This window comes from Rhineura floridana, chromosome 2 (assembly GCF_030035675.1).
Source record: "Rhineura floridana isolate rRhiFlo1 chromosome 2, rRhiFlo1.hap2, whole genome shotgun sequence".
NCBI lineage: Eukaryota > Metazoa > Chordata > Lepidosauria > Squamata > Rhineuridae > Rhineura > Rhineura floridana.
Window position 1 is genome coordinate 109,636,637 of NC_084481.1, and position 20,615 is coordinate 109,657,251.

At 40.7% G+C, this 20,615-nt stretch overlaps 1 protein-coding gene across 12 annotated transcripts in view; it reads left to right on the forward strand.

Annotated features, from left to right (window-relative positions):
- BRSK2 (BR serine/threonine kinase 2) overlaps nt 1-20,615 on the forward strand; it is a 708,663-nt gene that overhangs the window by 86,756 nt on the left and 601,292 nt on the right. Inside the window, exon 1 of one of the 12 annotated variants that reach the window (XM_061610109.1) lies at nt 6,108-6,154. The exons of 7 other annotated variants lie outside the window; for them this stretch is intronic. The gene's annotated coding sequence lies outside the window, so the exon portion shown is untranslated. Of the gene's footprint in view, nt 1-6,107; nt 6,155-6,966; nt 7,179-7,435; nt 7,468-20,615 lie in introns of those variants that run through there. 4 more of the 12 variants (XM_061610110.1, XM_061610108.1, XM_061610113.1 and 1 more) reach the window with 4 other exon arrangements.

Genomic DNA, 20,615 nt, shown 5'->3' on the forward strand with positions numbered 1-20,615 from the left:
GGGCTGGGAGAGATACCTGCCTGAGACCCTGGAGAGCTGCTGGCAGTTATTGTAGACAATGCTGAGCTAAATGGCCCGATTCAGTATTCCTATTCCTCACCCATCACTTCTGTGGACCATCTGAATGAAACTTATGGACCACTGACTACACTTTGGGGGTCCCTTCCCTATGCCCTAGTGGAAACATCAACAAACCCTGCATCTAAGTTCAATTAATGCAACTATGTTCTAATGTGTTTAGGTTCAATTAAATAGTTGTTTGCATTGGTTAGAGAGCTGTATCTTAGGCCCAATTTAAATGTGACTAGGTATATAAGAAGAACTTACCTGTTCAGTGTTCTACATGCCCAGTGCATTGTTTAAACCAGGTTGACTCATCTGCACATGCAGTGTTAGCATGCCAGTGATCTGTGGTTCAGGTAGGCACTGTACTGACTAACATAGCACACTTGAGGGTTCAGTTTGAACGTTAAGCTATCTGAGGAAAATGCCACATGGATACTTTCATCTTGCACACCTGGTATCACTTTTAAATCAGTCCTTGGAGCAAAAAGATGAGGTCCACAATAATGCTATTTTAATGGGGGATAGCTGTTCCTGTCATTCTTCCTTATGTAGTTCCTTTGATACACAAAGAAAAAAAATCCCTTAATAAATTGCATCTTTGTTGCACTGTTGTTATTCATGTTATGCTGATAACTTGTCTAAACATGGTAGATCAGAGAATTGATGATCAAGAGTGGTCTTTTTAAACCCTACACTAGATACAGGCCAGAATGCTGCCTTTGCACCGTCTGACTCTTCAGCGTAACGGATGACACAGGATCTGGAATAACAGATCAAGCCATTTAGCCCATTATGCTAATATTTGCTATCTTTGAATTACTTGTTGAGAGCATCTCTATCTAGTCTTGCCCCTTTGGTAGACATTTTTTCTACAAATTTCTCAGGGAAAGTTGTTTTATGTGGCAATTTTCTTCTCAAAGCATACAAGCCACACTTGTTAGTGGTTGATGTATGTAAGCCACATAATTTATTAGGGTGGATACCTCCATATAGGGTTCTGATCGATTTTTCCCCCATGAGCCAGTCAATGAAGAAGTGAAGCAATAACATACTGTATATGTGCCAGGGATTGTTTTCTTTACCTCTTCTGTGACTTGGACACAGCTGTAATTTGTTTTTAGATATGCGAAGTACAATAGAGGGGAGAAAACTCTGTGCAAGAAAAATGATACAGAATTATTACATCTGTAGGAGATTCAACTTCAGCTGCTACCTTCCATAATACTTCCAATAACTTTTATTGTTTTTGATAGTTTCCTCATTTTTCAGTTGTTTATTAGGTGTGAAGATGTTCTTGGTTAAAAGTATGTGAGATCTATTTCAGTCAAAGTAGAGATATTAAGTACAATTTATTACAGTGGGATAGATTTAAACATACACTTACCTTCCTTGTAGTCTAACTTTACCTAATTTTGGCATACCCAATGTATTCAAACCATCTCCTATATACACCCAACCTACATAAGGGTAAATAAAGATTTGATGCTGCGTAAGGGTTCGCGCAAAAGGTTCTGGGTTTGATGCTGCAGATTTGATGCTGCATAAGGTTCTGGGTAGCTCATAACAATGCCTTATACTTCTCTGCATTTTATTCACTGACCATATTTATTATGTGTTAAACTGCACTGGATAGTGCAATTGTGTGATAACACAAACCAGCTATCAAGCATGGTTCCTCCTCATTACATGAACAATAATAGCTCTGAAATAGTTTGTTGACTGGAAAGCTTGGACCATATTGCATAATGAGTTGTGCTGCTGTTTATCATATGATAAGCATGACTGTTGGATAGAAGCAAACAATAATTGTCAAAAGCTCTAAAAACATCCATTTATTCTTGTGGCGAGGCATGCAAGTCTGCGGATAGCTAGGGGCACTCGTGTCTTCATTTTTTACATGGCTCATACAAGTTTATAACATAGGGAAATGTTCCTTCAGAATTGCTTTTCCAGAATTACATCCATGACCAATACTCAGCAGAAATCTGAGGTGTTCAACAGTTCTGTCTTGGCTATTCATGATCCTTTTTCAATACTAATCCTGTACTGAAATTTGTCTTCCCATTTTCTTCCCCTGCAAAAGAGGCTTCCATTTTTCTGCCTCATTCTCAGGCTGCGTTTGAGAATTTTAGAATTTCTGTGGGTACTTTATTACTGCAAGGCGGCAGAGGTTGCTTTTCAGTACATGTTTCCTCCGCGCTTTGAAGCCTCCCCACTGCCTGGATTGCTAATCTGAAAAAGCCCTATGGGAGGAGTAATCTCAGGATGTCTTCCCTTGGGTTTTAATTGAAGCATAGGCACCTGGAAGGCTGCAGAGAGCAGACCATTAGTGAGATGGTTTGTAAAATGAAAGAAAGGCCACTCACAAACACCCCTGAGCAATCTCAAGAATAGGATAAGCATGACAATATATCTAGATATTCTAAATGACTATTCCCTAGACCAGTTGGTCATGGAACCGACCAGAGGGACGGCAACCCTGGACTTAATCCTCAGTGGGGACCGGGACCTGGGGCGAGATGTAAGTGTTGTTGAACCAATTGGGAGCAGTGACCACAGTGCTATTAAATTAAACATACATGTAAATGGCCAATTGCCAAGAAAATCCAACACGGTCACATTTGACTTCAAAAGAGGAAACTTCACAAAAATGAGGGGATTGGTAAAAAGAAAGCTGAAAAACAAAGTCCAGAGGGTCACATCACTCGAAAATGCTTGGAAGTTGTTTAAAAACACTATATTAGAAGCTCAACTGGAGTGCATACCGCAGATCAGAAAAGGTACCGCCAGGGCCAAGAAGATGCCAGCATGGTTAACGAGCAAAGTCAAGGAAGCTCTTAGAGGCAAAAAGTCTTCCTTCAAAAAATGGAAGTCTTGTCCGAATGAAGAAAATAAAAAAGAACACAAACTGTGGCAAAAGAAATGCAAGAAGACAATAAGGGATGCTAAAAAAGAATTTGAGGAGCACATTGCTAAGAACATAAAAACCAACAACAAAAAATTCTATTAATACATTCAAAGCAGGAGACCATCTAGGGAGACGATTGGACCCTTGGATGATAAGGGAGTCAAAGGTGTACTAAAGAACGATAAGGAGATTGCAGAGAAGCTAAATGAATTCTTTGCATCTGTCTTCACAGTGGAAGATATAGGGCAGATCCCTGAACCTGAACTAACATTTGCAGGAAGGGATTCTGAGGAACTGAGACAAATAGTGGTAACGAGAGAGGAAGTTCTAGGCTTAATGGACAATATAAAAACTGACAAATCACCAGGCCCGGATGGCATCCACCCGAGAGTTCTCAAAGAACTCAAATGTGAAATTGCTGATCTGCTAACTAAAATATGTAACTTGTCCCTCGGGTCCTCCTCCGTGCCTGAGGACTGGAAAGTGGCAAATGTAACGCCAATCTTCAAAAAGGGATCCAGAGGGGATCCTGGAAATTACAGGCCAGTTAGCTTAACTTCTGTCCCTGGAAAACTGGTAGAACGTATGATTAAAGCTAGATTAACTAAGCACATAGAAGAACAAGCCTTGCTGAAGCAGAGCCAGCATGGCTTCTGCAAGGGAAAGTCCTGTCTCAGTAGCCTATTAGAATTATTTGAGAGTGTCAACAAGCATATAGATAGAGGTGATCCAGTGGACATAGTGTACTTAGACTTTCAAAAAGCGTTTGACAAGGTACCTCACCAAAGACTTCTGAGGAAGCTTAGCAGTCATGGAATAAGAGGAGAGGTCTTCTTGTGGATAAGGAATTGGTTAAGAAGCAGAAAGCAGAGAGTAGGAATAAACGGACAGTTCTCCCAATGGAGGGCTGTAGAAAGTGGAGTCCCTCAAGGATCGGTATTGGGACCTGTACTTTTCAACTTGTTCATTAATGACCTAGAATTAGGAGTGAGCAGTGAAGTGGCCAAGTTTGCTGATGACACTAAATTGTTCAGGGTTGTTAAAACAAAAAGGGATTGCGAAGAACTCCAAAAAGACCTCTCCAAACTGAGTGAATGGGCAGAAAAGTGGCAAATGCAATTCAATATAAACAAGTGTAAAATTATGCATATTGGAGGAAAAAATCTGAATTTCACATATACGCTCATGGGGTCTGAACTGGCGGTGACCGACCAGGAGAGAGACCTCGGGGTTGTAGTGGACAGCACGATGAAAATGTCGACCCAGTGTGCGGCAGCTGTGAAAAAGGCAAATTCAATGCTAGCGATAATTAGGAAAGATATTGAAAATAAAACAGCCGATATCATAATGCCGTTGTATAAATCTATGGTGCGGCCGCATTTGGAATACTGTGTACAGTTCTGGTCGCCTCATCTCAAAAAGGATATTATAGAGTTGGAAAAGGTTCAGAAGAGGGCAACCAGAATGATCAAGGGGATGGAGCGACTCCCTTACGAGGAAAGGTTGCAGCATTTGGGGCTTTTTAGTTTAGAGAAAAGGCGGGTCAGAGGAGACATGATAGAAGTGTATAAAATTATGCATGGCATTGAGAAAGTGGATAGAGAAAAGTTCTTCTCCCTCTCTCATAATACTAGAACTCGTGGACATTCAAAGAAGCTGAATGTTGGAAGATTCAGGCCAGACAAAAGGAAGTACTTCTTTACTCAGCGCATAGTTAAACTATGGAATTTGCTCCCACGAGATGCAGTAATGGCCACCAGCTTGGATGGCTTTAAAAGAAGATTAGACAAATTCATGGAGGACAGGGCTATCAATGGCTACTAGCCATGATGGCTGTGCTCTGCCACCCTAGTCAGAGGCAGCATGCTTCTGAAAACCAGTTGCCGGAAGCCTCAGGAGGGAAGAGTGTTCTTGCACTCGGGTCCTGCTTGCGGGCTTCCCCCAGGCACCTGGTTGGCCACTGTGAGAACAGGATGCTGGACTAGATGGGCCACTGGCCTGATCCAGCAGGCTCTTCTTATGTTCTTATGACAAAATCTCTGCACCCCACCCATAAAAATTTAATTGAAAAGTTCTTTCCCCCTTCATAATTTCCAAATACAATTTCTTTTCTCATTAATTCTTGGAGAATGATAAAAAAGTGGGAGAAATTTTCAGCACTGTAGTAGAATGCACTCACATGATCAAATGAAAAAGGAAAGCAATTCAAAATTTTACTTTGGATGAGGCCCTCTGTTGTCTGAAGGAGTCTAGTAAACAACAAATTCTGCAGCTAGCATGTTGGGCAAGCTAAATTTGATTTAAGGTGTAGTGGCTGCAGCAACCATCTCTAGTAATGGCTCCAAACATTATCGAAGCACAGCTCACAAGATGAATCCAGGTAGGTTTGTAATGCTTACCCCATTCTGAAGCAAGTACTAGAGTCCTGAAAGTTCTTCTGCAGCTTGTATTAAAATCCACAAGAGGGGAATTTAACATAAGAAGAGCCCTGCTGAATCAGACCGAAGATCTATCCCGTTTCCCCCAATGGCTAACTAGATGTCTGTGGGAAGCCCACAAGGATGACATGAGCCTATAAAGCCTTCCCTCCACCCCTGCCTCCCATCCTCCCTGTTTCCTCCTCGTCTTTTTAGGTATCCATCCTTTTTCCTTTTTGGTTGTACAAGAAGGAAGGGGGATGTGACTCTTCCTCCCTCTGCTATGTAATATCTATTACTCTGCTATGCCTGCATGCTAGACACAAATTGTGCTGGGAAATACAGTATATTAGCCATGGCAGTAGCACCTACCATTTCTTCAGCCTGGCATGCAACCATAGCAGATTCCAGTGAGCATTTGGGCCAGCTATTTTCTGAACAGGGCTATTTGCTGAGTTGGGAGGAAACAACCTGGCTTTTTCAAGAGCCCAAGTCTAAGCCTGACTATGCAGAGTTCAGTCATCAGTATCTATGGATCAGATTTAGGATAGGAGTTATTTCAAAGTAAGCACACATAAGAACAGGGTGATCAGGGATAAAGAACCTGTGGTCCTCCAGTTCAACTCCCATCATTCCTGGTGTCATGAACCGCTCCTGGGTCAGTCCCAAGACTCAATTCCCAAACCCAGGGCAATTGATCCTGGCAAGGCACAAACCTGTGCTCCCTTACCAGGGCTGAGTAAACCAACACCAACTCTGCAAGGTAGGTAGACTGCCACCACCCCTTAATTCTGGTCACCCACTCTGGGCTAAGGGGAAATCCAAATAGACCTGCCAAGATGACAAGACCCAAAGGTACACTCCTTGTCCTGGAGCCTTAGGCAAAATATCCAATTATGTGGTAGTTGTTGTTAAATGGCCAAGGTACTGAATTTAGAGCCAAAACTCCCCTGTAATAAACACACACTGGTAAACAAGAAGTAGCTTTATTAAATAAAATATAAGTGCGCCAATATAGCAGCAAAATAGTTCCTTAAAACCCACACCCCTGAGGGCCAGATAAAATACAGAAAGTTATAATCACAGGCAAAAATAACAAAACTGTCTAGCCTAATCTAGACTTACCATAGAAGCAAACAGCAAACCACCTCATGGTTCCACATCTCCCCAGAGATACATAGCCTGGATAGCACATGGAACCCCACCTATATAGCATCAGCAACCACAGAACAGTATTAGGGAACAAAAGCTAAGATCTCAATCCTATTCTCATGGGAAAATACCCAGCAACAGCAAGGAATTAATTAGTCAATCAGAGGGCTTTCTGATGATGAACTCTTCTGGAGCTTTTGCATCTAATGGTCACACACACATCAGCCTTCCCTGGCTGCTTGGCCTTGAAGTAGCAGTCTCCACTGATAAGCAGGTGTTCTTGCTTATAGCTTAATTCACTAGCCTCAGCTGTGAGAACTGAAAACTCATGGCCTTCTCAGAGTCCCCACTTCAGGCAAGATGTTTTCCCCACAATTCCTTGTCTCAGAACCATTTTAGAAACCAGGTGTTCTTGATACCTAGTACTTGATCATGCTGGTTGAGGCTGATGGGAGCTGAAATCCAGCAACATCTGGAGGGTCACAGGTTCCCACTCCTGCTTTAAGTCATGGTAAAGCCCAACTTTAGTCAATCCTATATATATATAACTACTCAGGAGTTAGTTCCACTGAGTTTGGTGGGGCTTATGTCCAGGTAAACATGTAAAGAATTACAGTTTAAAGCTACAATCCCAGGTAAGTGTGTAGAGAACTGGGTTACACATCAACTACATTAAGCTCAATTTTTTTTCCAGTAGTACATTTGAGCCATATGAGGGTTAGCATACCTTGAAGGTTGGTCTAATATCTTAACAGTATTTTCAAAGGGTGCTTTGTGTTATCAAGCTGGGATTCTGACAATACTCTGTGCTCCAGCTGAGGTCCTGACATTACTTATAAAACCAGAACATGTTTCTAGTTGCATCTGTTGATGATCATCCTACACAGATACACTCACTAGACTCCAGGGTGCAATGGACATGAGGTATGAAGTCTATTCAAAATTAGCAGAGGCACTTGAGTACAGAAGAATCCAGAAAGAAAATCCTGGTAAAACTTTACTACACAAACTGAACAAAACAGTATACAACTTAAGCTGAAAGAAACAGGTTTTCCCTTTTCGACAGGCCTTGTGGAGAGCAGGGAGACATTCAACTAAACATCCACAAGAAAACTCTATTGTAGCATGTGCTACCGCAATAAAAAGCATGCTACCTTCCCTGCTTGCTATGCAACCCTACATACACAACCCTCTTGGTTTACTGACCACAGGATTAACCCTTCAGTTACACATTGAATGATCTCTGCTGTTGCACTTTCAATATTCATGGTCACAAAACAAGGTAATTAGTATTAAAAAAGATAAAAAGGACTTGGACACTAGCAAAAAATCATCTTACTGCTTCGTGCAGAGATGCAACTTTGAATCCTCGTTTCCTAGTGATTTCTTTCTATTATAGAGGGTTGTTTTTTTAAAAAAAATAAAAAAAATCTATATTTTTGAACGGTGATAAACTTTAAAAGTATATGTCTACAACTATAGTGGTTCTGTGTTGGAATCTATTCCTTTGGCTGTGTTTGCTGGTGGCTAGCTTAGAGTTCCAACAATTGCTGTGTAATATTGGTGCATGCAAAAGCCTCACTTCTGTTGTCTGCACAGAAAGCTGGCTTTGCAGGGAGATGCTTGAAAGACTCTAGCATCATCTCTTGTGAGATTTGAATATGGCGGCATTGCTAAACTGGATGTAATCTAGCAGTCAGTGTATTCTGGGTAGATGTTGGCACTGTTATACATATGGACTCTGATGCTCAGCTGTGTATGGAATGGCAATGCAATACTAACATTAATATTTGGGACTTAAAACTTCTGCAGAAGCATCAGATTTCTTCATTAATTGAGGGAACAAATCACGTTTTCATTCATATAGCCTGGCTTATAAATCAATCCTCACTATTAGAACACTGAGCAGAATCTGTTCTCTGAAGCGAACATGTTGTTGAATGGTTCTTTGGTTCACCTGCCAGCCAGCAAACCACTTGATCTTTTGAAATATCCATGATTTCAGGCTTTGTAAATGCCAAAATGAAAAAAAAAATGGATGGAGAAATACAACTAGGCAAACCCAACAAACCAAATGAAGTGAGTCTCCAAAGTTATTTAAAAACCCTTCTCTCTGTCAAGAAGAAAACTTCTCATGCAATTTACACAAATCATGCAGGATGTGTAAAATGGCCATGCCTCTAGGGTGGCTAGTTATGAATTGTCCCAAAAAAGGAAATACATCACCCAAAAAGAGGACAAAGGAGGACACAGATTTGCATGAAATCCAAATATGCTAATTTATATGGATACAAGCAAATTTAGAAATTACCATGATTTAAACAAAAATAGAATGCAGTACATCTCACTTATTGGAAATACTGTGACCACATCAGTCTGGCTGCTCAGTCTGCACAGGTCTTGACCAGCTTGTCCAGGTGCTAACTGGACAGCCCTTCAAACAGAGGGCTGTCATCTGTAAATTTGGACACATGGCCACACTCATTGCCTGAGTTACATTTTATTCAACCATGTCTCATATAAGAAACCATCTGGAGTGCTACAATACATAGGCTTTAAGTACCTTTTGAAGTTTACCTCACTTGATCTAGTTGGCGAATTGTAACCCTCATAATCGAAATAGTATTCAGTGGTGGAATTACTACAATGCTTTACTGTAATGTTGCCTAGTTGGTGCAAGAGTTGCCTTCCTGTGTTACTGTGTGGCTAGTACAGTGCAGGGTAGGATAATACATACCCTGTTGTTGTTTTACCCTATGTGCAGTTATGTCTCTGAGGACACTAGTCACAGAGAGAGGAGGAGATTGCCCTCCTCCTGCCTCTGAAATGGTATTCTTTTATTCCGCTTTTATTTGTATGCTTTGGGGTGGTAGAGATATATTTTTCCAGTAGATGGAGATTGCTTCTCTTCTCCCAGGGCTTGCTCAGGGTCAGTAACGACTTCTGCAAGAACGATTTATTGACTTCTCCACTCTGGCCAGAATTAAAACTGTCACCGTAGGGCCTGTAATCCCTAGACAGTAGCATTGCCTTCTCAGTCAATTGGAGGGAAAGGCTGCTTTGGTTACAGAGCAATTAACAAGCTTATTTCATGGTGGATGACTAAGGAGTAGGGGGAGGGGTGGGGAAGGAAAGAAGAACAAAGTCATTTGCTGAACTGAAATATCTCCCCCAAAGTGCACACACCATTCTTGATCCCTGCTTCCTTTTTTTTTCATGCTTTCCCATGTGGCATGCATTTTCTCTTACATGTAATGAAGCATGAGTGGTGTGTGTGTGTGGGTTGGGGATAGGTTTGTACATACTTATTGTTGGATATATTAGAAATGAGCTTAAAGGTTTCTGGGCTGAGATGTTTGTACTGAAATAATGCTGTCATTGTATCTGGCTAGGTATTTGTTACTTTACCGCAGGCCAACATATTTCTTACAGTACCATTTTAGTGCAGGCAGGCTTCCATTTACTTTTGGCTCCCAAATGGAAATTCTCTTCAATGTACACAGAGATTTCCATAAAGGCATTATTTGTAGGGCCACTGCAATGAGCTCCATCTGTTTTGTTTCAGTTCTGATCTTGCAGTGCTATAACCAACCTTCTATCTTGTATTCAGAGATGTAGTGTGGTGTTATATTTGTAAACAGGACTTCCTTACTGATTGGGGCAAAATGTTTTGTTCTTGTAATGTGAATCTTTTATGACAACCTCTTGGTGTTTTGTTTTATAATGACAGATATTTGTTTTACTATTCAAACATATAATAATGGCATGTTATAGTCAGTCTCACCTTTGGTGGAGGAAGGAGAGACTAGAGAAATGGCGGCAAGCCACACCAGGGGAGCGATAACCTTTTCCCTGCTTGTCGCCCTCCTCCATGGCCAACATAATTTCAGTTTTCTGACACTTTCATAGAGAAGGGAGGGCGGCTTATAGGCTTCCCTTGGTGAATTCTGACTTATATTGTGTTTATGTATATGTTTATGTATTTTGGTTTGTAAATTAATTTGATATGTTTTTATTGTTCCTTGTGTATTCTATTGTAAACTGCTTTGAGATCTATTAGATAGTAAGCAGTCCATAAATGGATGATGATGATGATGATGATGATAATAATAATAATAATAATAATAAATTTTCCCACTTTTGGGGCACACACCAATGAAATCACAACAGTTACATCAAATGGTGTTACCTAAACTTATATCTGTGTTTGGACATTCACAAAAATTAATATAGTATTGCCAGCATGCATCAAACTTTAGACATTCACTGTAACATCTGTATTGCTCTTTCCTTTGTTGCTGAAAGTGTCAAAGATCCAACCTTACATTCATACAGGCCTCTGGAGCACTACTATAAATGACCTTATTCCATACTAGATTTCTTCTACATCATTTTTACGACAGATTGTTTTGTATTAGCGCAAATGTTTGCAAGCTTTTCCAAGAGTTTATCAAGAAAATATGTTGACTTTGAATCAGGAACTGAATCAGAGAGTGTTTGACTCATAGGACTGTTATCTTACAGCACAATTCTATACATGTCTACTCAGAACTAAGTCCCACAGAGTTTATTTTATTTGTTACATTTATATCTCGCCCTTCCTCCCAAAGTTTAGTGGGGCTTACTGCCAGGTGAGTACAGGATTGCAGCCTGAGTTTCTATTATGTCCTAGATGGTATGTGGGGGACATATTTTAGAGCATTTCTCGTACTGTGATTGCAACCTGGTCTCTGGTTCCTTAGTACTATACCATAAGTGTTGTTGCTGCTAATGATCATATGACTACCTTGCCAACATATCAAAGGTTACATACACATAGTAAGAAACTGTTCTTCCCACACACTGAGTTCAGAAAATAGTTGTCCAAGCATCTTATACACTTTAAGTGAGGGGTTAAATCAGAGATGGGGAACTTACAGCCCTCCAGATGTTGGGCTACAAATCCTATCATCCCAGACCACTAAACATGTTGGCTGGGCCTGATTGATTATTCAAAATACATATACCCTCAAATATGAATGTGAATCTGTGTATCATAATCTAAAAAAGTTGGCTGTAGGACTAAAGGAAGAGAATCCTCTATCACACCGTTTCCTTTAACCTCTAACTCTAACTACTACACCACATTGGCTCTTAACTGTTTGTACTGTACTGGATCAATTGTTTATATAAAGGTGTATTGTTTATTTCCGACTAAAATGCAGAACAAGTGATTCAACTGTTATCCTTTATCTAATCTAATTGGCCTGGTTCTCATGTCATACTAAGTCAAACCGTGGCCTAGTGTGAATGTGCAAGCTTCCAGAAGGGAGCTCACAGCTGCTTTGTTCCTCCTCAGTTACATTTGCTGCTGCACCATGCCAATCTAAGCCAATGTTTGGCTTGGCTTAGTGTGCCACAGCAGTAAAAAGGACCGGGAGGAGCAAAGCAGCTCCACATTTCTCCCCAGGAGCCTGCATATTTGTGCGTTCACACTAGACCAACTAGGCCTTTGTGTTCCCCTCTGTTTCCTTTCAAGGACTTTTCTGATTTTAGCCCAGATAAACTACACCTGTAATATTGAAGCTAGAAAAACAGTAGACTTTATAACATCAATGACCTGAGAATTAACAAAATGTTGTATCACAATATTTATATCTGACACACTTACACTGGCCAGCAGGCATAGTTTTCCTGTTGATTCCATGGTTTCTGCCATAACCAAAATCAGAAAGTCCCGACACATCATGAATATTTTTAGGGTGCCAAGAAACAAAAGAAACTCAGAACACTATCAAATACATGCTAGTGCTTCGTGTCATACAAAACCAAAGCAGCCACCAGGTAAATGGGCAGAAGAGAAGCAGGCATGGAAGCTTTGAGGATTCTGCATAAATGTGAGGGGAGAAAGCATTAAATTCTTCTCCATCTTGAATCAAATCCAACTAGAGAAGAATTATGGGGTTCTCATGCTCACTTAGTCCTTGAATCAGGCATTACAAGTCCCAGAGGTTCATATTCATTGTATAGTTTCTGTTGCTTGAAGACACATGTCTTTGCTCTGGCCTTGAGCACCTGAGATATGTTTTCAGGAACCCCTCTATTCCTGTGATTGTAATTTGTTTTAAATTATTTTTAATTTTAAATTAACTTGCCCTGGGACTTTAGGGTGAAGAGTGGATAAGAGATCAGGCAAATAAATAAATAAAATTTCTGAATCAAGAAATGTATGTGTTAGTGGCATCTCTAGTACATTTTTCCAGTCTTGGCATAAATAGATTGGTCAAGTAGATGCCAAACTGTTACTCTGTACCATCCCCTTAATTTGAAAGTTAAGGTGATATTGGAACCTGAAATAGTTCATCTCTAGAACAATCTTGGCTAATTCAAATAAAGAACTGGTGGGTAGATGCAAATTCCTTTGTAAATCTAAATTCTTCAAGGCTTCATGTTGTAGAATTTAGTACAAAGTGCAGGGATGTCTCTATGACATCTATCTTTCTGGAGCTTTTGGGTATAAACATTGCAATTGGCTCATGTGAGCCACACAGTCGAGCCACTGCCACACTAGGGGAGCTGGATGATTGCCTGTCATGATCCCTGCTCAGATGCATATTGCATATACAGAGAAGGGAAGACAAATAGTGTCACTTTTCCTTTAAAGCAAGATATAGAGTACCTATGCCACTTGGTGTGGTAAAGCTGCATCGGTGAGACACATAGAATTGTGGAATTCCCTCCCCTTAAATATTAGACAGGCGCCATCTGTGTTATCTTTTTGACACTTATTGAAGACCTTCCTCTTTCAACAAGCCTTTTATGTCGAGACCTTATCCCAGTCTGCGTCTGTGTTGGAATTGCTTTTTAATATGTTTTTAAATTTTTTAAAAAAAACAATTATGTTTTTAACCTTTTTTAAAAAAGATGTCTTGAAAGCTATTTAAAAAGTTTTTAAAGATGTTTTGTTTTAATGTATTTTAAAGTCTGTTTTTATGATGTTTTAAATTGTTTTTAGTGCTTTTGTTTGCTGCCCTGGGCTCCTGCAAGGAGGAAGGGCGGAATATAAATCAAACAATAAAGAAACATAGAAGCACTCCTACTTTTCTTGTTGTGTCTTTAGTTCAATCAAAATTCTGTTAGCTGGCATACTTAGTCCTCCAGTTGGCATTTGGGTCCAAGTACTTCAGCTTAACTGTGTTGCAGGTCAGGTTGTAACTCACTATATCATTGAGTTCCTATTGGAAACTGTCCATTTATTCTATATTGATCAAGAGTGTAATAAACATAATATTAATTGCAAAAAGGAGAAAGTCTGGCATAGTAAATTAGAACATGGAGTAAAAACCATTTGTCTCATCAAAATACCAAATTGTTATTGAATTGAGTCACAATATTGAATTGTGCTAATTTAAAAATATTGAGCTGAGGCATAAAGGAAGGCTAATAAACAAATCAAATAAAATCAACTGGTACAGTCCAAATTGGAAATGAGAGGCCAATTTTGCTGTGGTAAGATAGGAAACACATACTGGGAGGTTTTGTAACTTTCAACTTGTGTATTGGATACGTGAATGTTTTGCAAGCTGCAAAAGTATGAGCTTGTGTATAAAAGTGTAAGCTAGGTAGCTGAATAGTCACTAGACAAAATTCAGATTCGGTTAAAGTAAAATGGTGTTTGATGGTTCTAAGGCTAATTTTCACCCTCCACTAGTAAACTGCTTTAAGTCACATTATCCCAGTTGTGTTTCTCAAATGGGAAGTAATTAGCAAACCACAAAAATAGTGTATAGTATTTTCATCTTCTGGGTATGCCCAGTACTTTTAGTTTATGTTTAAGCTTTACTTTATAACCATAAATATAAAAATAAAAGACAAATCTAAACTGAGATCACTTCACTTCAAGTTCCAGGATTTTAATTTAAGTTTGGGTGAGGGGTTGTGCTGAAATCAAACTTATGATAAGACTTTGTCCAAGCAGTGTAATTTTTCATGAGTCTGATTATAAACCTAAACTATAGATTACTGACGCTTACTAAGTTCAATTTTTGTTCAGCTTAGCTAAGGTTGTATGTGAACTACATTGAAATCCCTTTACTGAGGGGTAAAGTCACACGTATTAGATATTGGAGGGGGATAAACATTGGGGGGGCAATACCACTAAATTGCAATCTTTAAGACATTTGATTTTCTTAAGAGCATAATATACTCAAAAAGACCAAACCTTTAACACGTTATTTCCAGATTAAAGGAACGGATACTAGTGCTTTGTATATTTGTTTTTAATGTTTTTAATTGTAAACCACCCAGAGAGCTTTGGCTCTGGGGCGGTATACAAATGCAATAAATAAATAAATAAAATTATAAGGCCTTAAACCTTTACGTCTCAAAGGGGGGCAGGCAAGTTGCTGCTTGGGAAGAAGCAATAAGTGCCTCCCTCTGAGTTTTTGCCTATCCTTTGATTGGCTCAAGAGTGAGTGCCTCTGGAGTTTCTATTTGTCAACCAGCCCAGACTCCCATCTCTTTTAAGAATCTACTTGACTTGAATTGGGGCATCCTTGGGTAGAAACGAGAGCCAGTGGTACAGTGGTTAGAGTGTTGGACTACGACCTGGGTGACCAGGGTTCAAATCCGCACAGAGCCATGAAGCTCACTGGGTGACCTTGGGCCAGTCACTGCCTCTCAGTCTCATGAAAACCTTATTCATGGGGTCACCATAAGTCAGGATCGACTTGAAGACAGTCAATTTCCATTTAGGGTAGAAACACATTCACAGTTCTGCCAGTTCCAGTGCGTCTCGCCCTCCTTCTTCTGAAAACCAAGGCACACAACGCTACTCAAACCCTGCCCTTTTTCCTGTAAAATTTGGGGGGAGCCACTTGAGTGCATTTTTTTAAAATTGCTTCTAAGAAATTGTACAACTGATTGGCAGATAAACCCATTCCCCCTCAGGGTGTGGGTAATGGAAATGCTTTGATCTGGGACTAGCGTATTTACAGCCCATGTCAGTAGCAGGGGTGTAGTCCTGTAGGGATGCTCCAAGATGCAGCCAGTTCCCTTCTTTTTTTGCGGGCGTCCTTCCCCCACTCCCATCAGAATTAAGCAGATTTTTTGCCTATCCCAGCCTGCAGCCTGTCTCTTGCCCTGTGTCGTGGCACCTCCTCTTTCTGTTCCTCTTTCTCCTCTGCAGCCTGGCCCTGCTTGGGGAGGCTGTTCCTGAGGCCTCTGTTCTATTGTTCTGCCCTGGAAGCACTCCTCTCCTCCTCCTCTGTGGTGGCAGGGTGGTGGATCCATGGCAGCTGCAGATCCCATCACTAATCCCCTTGCATGCTGATTGGCTCCCACTGTCTGTTGTTGCAGGGAGGAGAGAGTCAGGAGGATTAGCTGAGAGAGAGAAGTTTACAGAAGGGGGAGGAGGGTAGACAGCCAAGCCCAGATATGTACATTTTAAAAGTTTTTAGGCAGAGGTTCCCAAACTGTGGTCTCTGCCTCCTTCACCTCATGGGTTGGGTTTGCTTTAAAAACAAACAAAGTGTGCTGGGGCTAGATGGGAGGGGCATTACTGCAAGCTCAGGCTGCCAGCCAGGGAGACTGGGGTTTGCCTTTTTAAAAAGATGTGAAGGGAAGAATGGAGCAGTGGGTGAGTTCCTGCATGCTCAGGATGTTGTATGCCAGCAAGGTGGAGCTGGTGGCAGGTGCTTCCTTGCCCTTGTCCCAAGGGGGATCTTTTCTAAAGGGGAAGTTGCTCAAGTAGTGTGTGTGTGTGTGTGAGAGAGAGAGAGAGGCTGTGAGGAGGATGGCATGTATGTATGTATGCATGTATGGCCAGCGTCAGATTTAAATGACAGTGACTCTACTCTGTTTTGTTCCTGCTATAGGTAAGGGAAAAATTGCATTGGAATATCATACATACATATTCAGGATTTAGAATTTGTGCTACCAGAGCTTTGATTGAGCCATGCTTCTGACGTCAATAAAGATCAGCTCTTATCAAGCAATGGGTAGCAACAGGCCTGGAAATAGTATTTTCCTTTATCCAATGAATTAAACCAAGGATGGGGAATCTCTGGCCCAGGGGTCAAATGCAGCCTTCTAGGTCTCTTTGTTGAGCCCTCAGGATGTTCTCCAGGCCATAGCCCTCACTGGTCCTGGTCCATCCTCGCCATAAAATGCTTGATTGTGGCAATGCCTTTTGTCTGGATGGAGACAAGAATGTCAGAATGTAGCCTAGGAAAGAGTCACATCCATTACTCTGCCCACTTTTGCCTCTGGCCCTGCCCACACTTTGCATGTGCTCCCCCCCAAAGGTTGCCAATGTGGAAATGTGGCACTCAGACAGACTTAAAAAAGGTTCCCTACCCCTGCATTAAGCTGAACATGTGTTTTTCATTAGTTGAAACCGAGCAGGGCAGGAACTATGGTAGCACTGCAAGACAGTATGAATATTCAGTAAGTATTCACTTACTGTCTAATGTAAGTTGTTACAGTTGTTCCATTCCCAGTAGACCAGGGATGGGGAACATTAGCCCCAGGATAGATGCAGCCCCTATCCAGCCTTTCCTCCTCAGCTCCGCCTCCTCCTCTATTGTCCCCTGAACTGGTATTCCAGAGAACTCACAGATCTTTACAGTATAGTGTATAGACCATCACACTATCTGGCAAACACAGATAAAGAAAGAACGGATGTGCTTGGATTCATCTGAAGTTCTAGTTGTAAAAATGGTGTTGTCTTTATCACCCTAACAGCTGTACTGTATCTCATCCTATAATATTTCTCATCCTTCCTTTCAAACTCTCAGAGATAGGAGCACAACAATTATAATCCTCCTTTAAACTTCTCACAAGCAAATCGTCTTTAAACTATTTATTTGGAAGGATTTTTTTTTACTGTTGCCTTTTTACCATTGCAAATTTCTAAAGAACTTTATGTGCTGCAGTGGAATTTTTTCTATATTTGGATACCTAATTACCATTGCCTGTTGATTAAAACTGTATTTATATCTTGCCTTTTAGGATATATCCTTATAAAGTGCCTCACAGAAATTTAAAAACCATAGAAATCTCATGTAATAAACAACATAAAATAAAATCATTATTAACCACAAGTGGGTGACCAACTCCCTTTGGTTTTGGTAATACTGCCTTGGATATACAATATCAGAAGCCTATAGGGTGATTTTTTTCTTTCCTCTGTAACTGAAGCGTTTACAGGATACAAATCTGTCAAAACTTTCACCAAACCCAGCTGTATGCTCCAGTTTTACTGTGTGCAGTCCCCCCAGATCTCTGCCATAGATTCTAGAAATCCATGGGAACTACTGTCAAGTAATTGTGCTCAGAATCGCAGTGCAAATGTTAGCCTATGAATGCCTATGAAACATACAATGGAATCAGTGGTCATCTGTGGAGCAGTTATACAATTAGTCATATAGTCAACTGACTCTATGACTCTTCTTCGCACAGCCCTTGACCAGTGTGGGAGCAGCTGTACAGCAACCATACCAGAAGAGGCAAATGTAAAGGGAGTCTAGAAATCAACCAAATTGAGATTTACAAGGTATTTTTAATTTCATATGAATTCTTTGTAGACCTCATCTAAAGCAGAAAGCAGACTTGCTGATGACACTGGCTCACTCTGGACAGAGTTTTTGATTCATGGCTAGGCATTTATGATTGTTTCTCTCATCTGGTGAGCTCACATAGAGGAGAAGTAGGAGGGTTTTAAACTTGGTATTTTTATACCCTTTGGCAGTGAATGATGCCATGGAGTCTCAATTACTGACAACAAGCACCTAATCCCAGGAGAACAAGGAGCTGCCAGGCAAGGTTAGGAAATGTGGTGTGTGAGAAATGTAGGAATTGGGAGGCGGTTTTAAGGCAGGCACAAGTGTCACACTTGGCACTCTTTTTAATGAGCTGTAACTGTGAGGACTGTCAGAATTGTCAGGGCACCAAAGAACCCTTCCTCTGTTATCGACAGACAAGATGAAGGGGGTGGGGATGAGGAATGGGAAACTATTCCAACCATTTTGGAAAGAAAGGAGGAAAATGATAAATTCAGAAGAAATCCTGTTCCCTGCCTCCCTCATAATGGATATCTGTTCATGAAATCTAGGGGATAATGTTTATAGCTAGCTGTGCCTTCTCTTTACTGCCTCTCAGGTATCAGGCAGTATATATATCTATAAGTATATAAATATTATTATATCATATTATATATGCTTAACCCAGAGGGATTTGGTTTTTTCCCCTTTAAAGTAGAACTCTGACTATTGTATTGGAAATTATATTCAGAGCAATGTGTTTAGAGGGATTTCCAGCATCTAGTTGATTGTGGCATTATTTGAAATGTTAAGATTTTATAATGTCAGTCTTAGGTTACAGTGGTCATATAAAATAAGTGGTGGGATTCAGAATGTAAAATCACTCTCGTTTCTTACATTAGTGTGCCCTGAAGAAACAATAGAGTTTAGCAAACAGGACACAACTTTTGAAAAATCCTCAAGGCATATGCTGTTCTGTGCTAAAGTACATAATCTAGCCATCCAGATACCAATTGGAGCCAGTGGCTGATACGTCAGCATGAATTAATAATAATGGTAGTGTTTTCATTATTGCTATCAGACAACAACTCAGTGAAAGATGGAGTAGTTGTCTCTGTATGGACTGGTGACACAATCCTACACATATCTTTTCAGAAGTAACTCTCACTAACTCCAGTGGGGGGGCTTTCTGCCAGGTGTATGTAGGACTTCAGTCTTTTTTGTGTGATTAATTGTTGTTTGACCAGTATTACCTGCCACATTCCTTTTTCTCTAATAGCTTCTATTTTTTATTAGAGCAGGAGCAGAAAATATGGCTGATTCTTGTTGACAGTGAAATTATCAGTGTGCATTCACAAGGTGAAATCCAAATTTTACAATAGGAATAAGTTATAGAAATTAAATATATGCATACATTTCATTTGACATAATTAGTTCTGCTTCCAAGTTTAAAAGAATTTGGAATTTTCTAATCAGGAATGGAATGGTAAGAGGGGAGGCACTGGATGTTACTGTTAGATGACACATAGGATCAAAAGAGAAGGCCAGGAGAAAGGGATAGAGAAATTAGGAGTACCTTTAAACAAAGTGGCTAGCTACTGATCACCAGACACACTCCCTCTAGGTCCTCAACCGAATACTCCACACAATCCTCTAAGTTTCTTTACTACCTTCAAAGGAATGGAAATTCTCTTTACAATTCTTTGGAAAGCACGCCAAACATATGATGTAACTATATATCAAAATTTAAGATATGTGTAATCAGGCCTAAATTAGTTATTATGCTAAGTATGCTATACAGAACCTTAACCATATCCACAGAGGAAACACAAGTCTAGACTGCACATCTGACTATGCCCAGGTTTCCTCTTTCCTTAGTATCATAGACCCCAAGATGATGTGGTCACTACCACTCAAGAACCCCTTTACTTTCACCTCATTGACTGATTCTTCTTTGTTGGTTAGGATCAATTGCAGTTGAGGGGTGAAATAAAACACAGAGACATCAGCTTGGGTTGAACAAGGGCGACTTTATTTAAATTATATCAAACAAAAATCCAATTTAAAGTTACCTGCAGAGGAAAAACCTAGGTGCGGGAACTGTCTATAAGCAAGTAGCTTGCCACACAGCTCTCGGGCGACCAGCCCCTGCTGGGGCAAGGGCAAGCCCATCTGCTTACCCTTTACCCTGGCCACACCTTGCAGGTGAGTAGGGGGGCCTTCCCACGTCATCCCCACCTGGGGCCGTATAACCCCTGGGTAGATGAGGATAAGTTGGCCCCAGAAGCAGCCCATATCCTGCCCTCGAGCCATAAAGCCCTGAGAGACAGACCTCCAGAACCGCCAATCACCTCCAAAGGTGCCTAAGGGGGCCACCTAGCTGTCCTTACCTATTTCCCTTCCCGCACCTTCCCGCACCAGTGGTAACTACATTGCCCTGTGGGGCATGACCTATTGAATACTTCGATTAGCCAAATAAGCCGAATCTGCCTATTAACACAACACCCCCTAACCCGATTCCCTCCCAGTCCCATAGTGTGGAGCAGGCAAAAA